Consider the following 7,627-nt stretch of genomic DNA (forward strand, 5'->3'; position numbering starts at 1 on the left):
TGAGTTGTGGAGTAATGTCCACAATTTCATCTACATATACATATATGCATAAATGTAAATAAATAAAATTCATAAGATAACTAAACAACCTAGATTATCCTAATTAAAATATATCTAGCCTAATAGCTCCATCTTATCTTAAAAGACTTTCTTACCTTAATGGATTCATCTTATCTTGAAAAGATTTTATCTCATCCTAATAGATCTAACTAACCTCAAAAGATTCTACCTTATCCTTATGGATCCATCTTGCCCTAATCAGCATATTTATCCCACTCTAGAATAACAACCATAAGCTAATCCAAAAAAAAATTAGTTAGATTTTAACTAGTCTAATCTAGTCATATCCAATCTAATCTAGCTTTTATCTAATCTATTATGATCTAATCTAGAGTAAGTTACTTAATGCTGGTACAAAAGATAAGGCCATACCCAACAACTTGACTTACATAACAGATCTATCTTAGCCTCTTGTCCCAAACCCAGATGGAGACACCAAAGAGCAAGAAGGAGGAGATCAACCTCGACATGGAAGAATAGGAGTCAAATCAGATCTCGAGATGATTCAAGATTGTCGGGGACCATAATTAGGGGTACCCTCAAGACGCCTAATTCTCAGCTGGTAACCCCCATCAGCATAAAGCTGCAAAGGCCTGATGGGTACGATTAAGTCAGGGATCAGTCCACACGAGTGACTCGATCACGCTTCACCCGAGCCTAGCCTCGGCCAAGGGCAGCCGACCTCGAGAGACTTCCGTCTCGCCCGAGGCCCCCTTTTTATGGCGGACACATCACCGGCTCGCCCGAGGCCTTGGCTTCGCTCAGAAGCAACCTTGACTAAATCGCCACACCGACTGACCAAATTGCAGGGGCATTTAACGCAAAGGTGGCCTGACACCTTTATCCTGACACGCGCCCCCGGCAGAGCCGAAGTGACCGCCGTCACTCCACCGCTCCACTGGCCAGTCTGACAGAAGGACAGCACCGCCTGCGCCACTCCGACTGCAGTGCCACTCGACAGAGTGAGTCTGACAGGCAGTCAGGCCTTGCCAAAGGCGCCACGGCGAACTCCGCTCCGCCCGACCCCAGGGCTCGGACTCGGGCTAAGACCCGGAAGACGGCGAACTCCGCTCCGCCCGACCCCAGGGCTCGGACTCGGGCTAAGACCCGGAAGACGGCGAACTCCGCTCCGCCCGACCCCAGGGCTCGGACTCGGGCTAACACCCGGAAGACGGCGAACTCCGCTCCGCCCGACCCCAGGGCTCAGACTCGGGCTAAGACCCGGAAGACGGCGAACTCCGCTCCGCCCGACCCCAGGGCTCGGACTCGGGCTAACACCCGGAAGACAACGAAACTCCGCTTCGCCCGACCCCAGGGCTCGGACTCCGCCCTGGCCTCGGCCAAACGACTTCCGCCTCGCCCGACCCCTTGGCTCGGGCTCGGCCACGACAACGGAAGACAGACTCAACCTCGGCTTCGGAGGAACCCCCACGTCGCCCTGCCTAGGGCACAGACCGCCACGTCAACAGGAAGCGCCATCATCATCCTACCCCGAATCGACTCGGGTCACGGAGAACAAGACCAGCCTCCCATCCGGCCAGCTCCGCCAGAGGGGCAATGATGGCGCTCCACAAGCTCTATGACGACGGCGGCCCCCAGCTCTCTTACGGAAGCAGGACGACGTCAGCAGGGACTCGACCGCTCCAACAGCTGTCCCTCCGCCAGGCTCCGCCGCACCTCCGACAGCCACGACATCACGCCAGCAGGGTGCCCAGATCTCTCCGGCTGCCACATTGGCATGTACCTAGGGCGCTAGCTCTCCCTCCGCTAGACACGTAGCACTCTGCTACACCCCCCATTGTACACCTGGATCCTCACCTTACGACTATAAAAGGGAGGACCAGGGCCTTCTTAGAGAAGGTTGGCCGCGCGGGACCGAGGACGGGACAGGCGCTCTCTTGGGGCCGCTCGCTTCCCTCACCCGCGTGGACGCTTGTAACCCCCCTACTGCAAGCGCACCTGACCTGGGCGCGGGACGAACACGAAGGCCGCGGGACTTCCACCTCTCTCACGCTCGACTCCGGCCACCTCGCCTCTCCCCCCTTCGCGCTCGCCCACGCGCTCGACCCATCTGGGCTGGGGCACGCAGCACACTCACTCGTCGGCTTAGGGACCCCCCTGTCTTGAAACGCCGACAGTTGGCGCGCCAGGTAGGGGCCTGCTGCGTGCTGACGAACAGCTCCCCGTCAAGCTCTAGATGGGCAGTCTCCAGCAACCTCTCCGGCCCGGGACGATGCTTCGTTTCGGGACTCTTGAGTTCATGTCCTTCGATGGCAGCTACGACATGATACTTCTTCCACCGCCGTGCGACTACGACAATGGCGGCCGACAACCCGCCCGCCGGCGGCGGAATCGACGACGCCTTCCCCGCGTGGTGGAAGGGCAACATTCGGGCTCGCTCCGTTCTCTCCCCCGCCAACGGAGGAGGAGGCGGGGCCGTCAAGGCCAGGTGGGAGGCCGCGCTTCGTCGACCGTCGAGCGAATCGACGCCCCCGACGCCCCGACGGAAGGCACGCCGGACGTCGACCTCGCGTTCAAGACGGAGGCAAGCGCCGTCCCCCCGCGGCACGCTGACCCCGAGCAAGAAGACGACGCCGGCGCGCTCGCGGAAAGCCTGCAGGACGTCGCCCTCGAACCAGAGATGACGGTGCAACCAGTCCCCGATGTGACTACGTCGCTCCTCGTCGACCAAAAGGTACCGACTAACTCCCATCTTGCGTCATTTCGACTCGGCCTCAACCCGCCAAACGACCTCGTTTTGGCGGGCGCTCTCATTGAGGCGAGTGCAACCCCACTGAGGTTCCGTATGCGGTCGCCTTGGGACCGACTGACAGACGTCTCGACCTACGGGCCCTCTGGGTCCGAGGAAGATGACGATCCCAGCATCGGATGGGATTTCTCCGGACTTGGCAACCCCAGTGCCGTGCGGGACTTCATGACCGCATGTGACTACTGCCTATCCGACTGTTCCAATGGAAGCCGCAGCCTTGGCGACGAGAGCTGCGGCCCAAGCCGCGAATGTTTCCACATCGAGCTAGGGGATCCCTCCGAAGGCAACCATCTTGGCATGCCGGAGGACGGTGATCTCCCTAGGCCGGTGCCTCGCGCCGACATCCCACGGGAGCTAGCTGTGGTCCCCGCTCCGGCGGGGGGTTACGACCCACAACTCGAGCAAGTCCGCGAGGCGCAGGCCAGGCTCAACGAGGGAACAGGAGCGCTTGAGCCGATCCGTCGGGACGTCGGACAGGCATGGGTGGGCCAACCCCTGGCCGGAGAAATACGTCACCTGCCCCAAGGTCTCCAGCACCGCGTTGCCAACGATGTCAGGATCAGGCCGCCGCCCGCATCCAGCGGGGTGGGTCAGAACCTGGCAACCGCAGCAATGCTCATCCGCGCGATGCCGGAGCCGTCAACCACCGAGGGTCGGCGAATCCAGGGAGAACTCAAGAATCTCCTGGAAGGCGCTGCGGCCCGGCGGGCCGAGAGCACTGCCTCCCGAAGGCAAGGATATCCCTCGGAACCTCATGCCGCGACTTCCCGATTCATGCGGGAAGCCTCGGTCTACACCGGGCGCACGCGCAACACCGCGCCTGCGGCCCCGGGCCACCTCGGCAACGAGCACCATCGACGCGACCGTCGGGCTCACCTCGACGAAAGGGTGCGCCGAGGCTACCACCCCAGGCGTGGGGGGCGCTACGACAGCGGGGAGGATCGGAGTCCCTCGCCCGAACCACCCGGTCCGCAGGCCTTCAGTCGGGCCATCCGACGGGCGCCATTCCCGACCCGGTTCCGACCCCCGACTACTATCACGAAGTACTCGGGGGAAACGAGACCGGAACTGTGGCTCGCGGACTACCGCCTTGCCTGCCAACTGGGTGGAACGGACGACGACAACCTCATCATCCGTAACCTCCCCCTGTTCCTCTCCGACACTGCTCGCGCCTGGTTGGAGCACCTGCCTCCGGGGCAGATCTCCAACTGGGACGACTTGGTCCAAGCCTTCGCTGGCAATTTCCAGGGCACATACGTGCGCCCCGGGAATTCCTGGGACCTTCGAAGCTGCCGGCAACAGCCGGGGGAGTCGCTCCGGGACTACATCCGGCGATTCTGGAAGCAGCGCACCGAGCTGCCCAACATCACCGACTCGGATGTCATCGGCGCGTTCCTCGCCGGCACCACTTGCCGTGACCTGGTGAGCAAGCTGGGTCGCAAAACCCCCACCAGGGCGAGCGAGCTGATGGACATCGCCACCAAGTTCGCCTCTGGTCAGGAGGCGGTCGAGGCTATCTTCCGAAAGGATAAGCAGCCCCAAGGCCGCCCATCGGAAGAAGCTCCCGAGGCGTCTGCTCCGCGCGGCGCCAAGAAGAAAGGCAAGAAGAAGTCGCAATCGAAACGCGACGCCGCTGACGCGGACCTTGTCGCCGCCGCCGAGTATAAGAACCCTCGGAAGCCCCCCGGAGGTGCAAACCCCTTCGACAAGATGCTCAAGGAGCCGTGCCCCTACCATCAGGGGCCCGTCAAGCACACCCTCGAGGAGTGCGTTATGCTTCGGCGTCACTTCCACAGGGCCGGGCCACCCGCCGAGGGTGGCAGGGCCCGCGGCGACGACAAGAACGAAGATCACCTAGCAGGAGAGTTCCCCGAGGTCCGCGACTGCTTCATGATCTATGGAGGGCATGCGGCGAATACCTCGGCTCGGCACCGCAAGCAAGAGCGCCGGGAGGTCTGCTCGGTGAAGGTGGCGGCGCCAGTCTACCTAGACTGGTCCGACAAGCCCATCACTTTCGACCAGGCCGACCACCCCGACCATGTGCCGAGCCCGGGGAAATACCCGCTCGTCGTCGACCCCGTTGTCGGCAATGTCAGGCTCACCAAGGTCCTGATGGATGGGGGCAGCTGCCTCAACATCATCTACGCCGAGACCCTCAAGCTCCTGCGCGTCGATCTGTCCTCCGTCCGAGCAGGCGCTGCGCCCTTCCACGGGATCATCCCTGGGAAGCGCGTCCAGCCCCTCGGGCGACTCGACCTCCCCGTCTGCTTCGGGACACCCTCCAACTTCCGAAGGGAGACCCTGACGTTCGAAGTGGTCGGGTTCCGAGGAACCTACCACGCCGTGCTAGGGAGGCCATGCTACGCGAAGTTCATGGCCGTCCCCAACTACACCTACCTGAAGCTCAAGATGCCGGGCCCCAACGGGGTCATCACCGTCGGCCCCACGTACAAACACGCGTTCGAATGCGACGTGGAGTGCGTGGAGTACGCCGAGGCCCTCGCCGAGTCCGAGGCCCTCATCGCCGACCTGGAGAACCTCTCCAAGGAGGTGCCAGACGTGAAGCGCCATGCCGGCAACTTCGAGCCAGCGGAGACGGTCAAGGCCGTCCCTCTCGACCCCAGTGGCGACACCACCAAGCAGGTCCGGATCGGTTTTGGGCTCGACCCCAAATAGGAAGCAGTGCTCGTCGACTTTCTCCGCGCAAACGTCGACGTCTTTGCGTGGAGTCCCTCGGACATGCCCGGCATACCGAGGGATGTCGCCGAGCACTCGCTGGATATTCGGGCCGGAGCCCGACCCGTCAGACAGCCTCTGCGCCGATTCGACGAGGAGAAGCGCAGAGTGATTGGCGAAGAGATCCACAAGCTAATGGCAGCAGGGTTCATCAAAGAGGTATTCCATCCCGAATGGCTTGCCAACCCTGTGCTTGTGAGGAAGAAAGGGGGGAAATGGCGGATGTGTGTAGACTACACTGGTCTCAACAAAGCATGTCCGAAGGTTCCCTACCCTCTGCCTCGCATCGACCAAATCGTGGATTCCACCGCTGGGTGCGAAACCCTGTCCTTCCTCGATGCCTACTCAGGGTATCACCAGATCCGGATGAAAGAGTCCGACCAGCTCGCGACTTCTTTCATCACGCCGTTCGGCATGTACTGCTATGTCACCATGCCGTTCGGTTTGAGGAATGCGGGCGCGACGTACCAGCGGTGCATGAACCATGTGTTCGGCGAACACATCGGTCGCACAGTCGAGGCCTACATCGATGACATCGTAGTCAAGACAAGGAAGGCTTCCGACCTCCTCTCCGACCTTGAAGTGACATTCCGGTGTCTCAAGGCGAAAGGAGTCAAGCTTAATCCTGAGAAGTGTGTCTTCGGGGTGCCCCGAGGCATGCTCCTAGGGTTCATCGTCTCCGAGCGAGGCATTGAAGCCAACTCGGAGAAGATCGCGGCCATCACCAGCATGGGACCCATCAAGGACTTAAAAGGGGTACAGAGGGTCATGGGATGCCTCGCGGCCCTGAGCCGCTTCATCTCACGCCTCGGTGAAAGAGGTCTGCCTCTGTACCGCCTCTTAAGGAAGGCCGAGTGTTTCGCTTGGACCCCTGAGGCCGAGGAAGCCCTCGGCAACCTGAAGGCGCTCCTCACAAAGGCGCCTGTCTTGGTGCCCCCGGCGAACGGAGAAGCCCTCTTGGTCTACGTCGCCGCGACCACTCAGGTGGTTAGCGCCGCGATTGTGGTCGAAAGGCAAGAGGAAGGGCATGCATTGCCCATTCAGAGGCCGGTCTACTTCATCAGCGAAGTGCTGTCCGAGACTAAGATCCGCTACCCGCAAGTTCAAAAGCTGCTGTATGCTGTGATCCTGACAAGGCGGAAGCTGCGACACTACTTCGAGTCTCATCCGGTAACTGTGGTGTCATCCTCCCCCCTGGGGGAGATCATCCAGTGCCGAGAGGCCTCGGGCAGGATCGCAAAGTGGGCGGTGGAAATCATGGGCGAAACGATCTCGTTCGCCCCTCGGAAGGCAATCAAGTCCCAGGTGTTGGCGGATTTTGTGGCCGAATGGGTCGACACCCAGCTGCCAACGACTCCGATCCAACCGGAGCTCTAGACCATGTTTTTCGACGGGTCGCTGATGAAGACGGGGGCCGGCGCAGGCCTGCTCTTCATCTCGCCCCTCGGAAAGCACTTGCGCTACGTGCTGCGCCTCCATTTCCCGGCGTCCAACAATGTGGCCGAGTACGAAGCTCTGGTCAACGGATTGCGGATCGCCATCGAGCTAGGGGTCAGACGCCTCGACGCCTGCGGTGATTCGCAGCTCGTCATCGACCAAGTCATGAAGAACTCCCACTGCCGCGACCCGAAGATGGAGGCCTACTGCGACGAGGTTCGGCGCCTGGAAGAAAAGTTCTTCGGGCTCGAGCTCAACCACATCGCTCGGCGCTACAACGAAACCGCAGACGAGCTGGCTAAGATAGCCTCGGGGCGAACGACAGTCCCCCCGGACGTCTTCTCCCGGGATCTGCATCAACCCTCCGTCAAGCTCGACGACGCGCCCGATCCCGAGGTACCCTCGGCTCAGCCCGAGGTACCCTCGGCACAGCCCGAGGTACCCTCGGCCCCCGAGGGCGAGGCACTGAACGTCGAGGAAGGGCAGAGCGGGGCCACGCCAGATCAAGATTGGCAGGCCCCGTACCTGCAATATCTCCGTCGAGGAGAGCTACCCCTCGACCAAGTCGAGGCTCGGCGGGTAGCGCGACGCGCCAAGTCATTCGTCTTGCTGGGCGACGAAGAG

Source organism: Zea mays, chromosome 5 (assembly GCF_902167145.1).
Source record: "Zea mays cultivar B73 chromosome 5, Zm-B73-REFERENCE-NAM-5.0, whole genome shotgun sequence".
NCBI lineage: Eukaryota > Viridiplantae > Streptophyta > Magnoliopsida > Poales > Poaceae > Zea > Zea mays.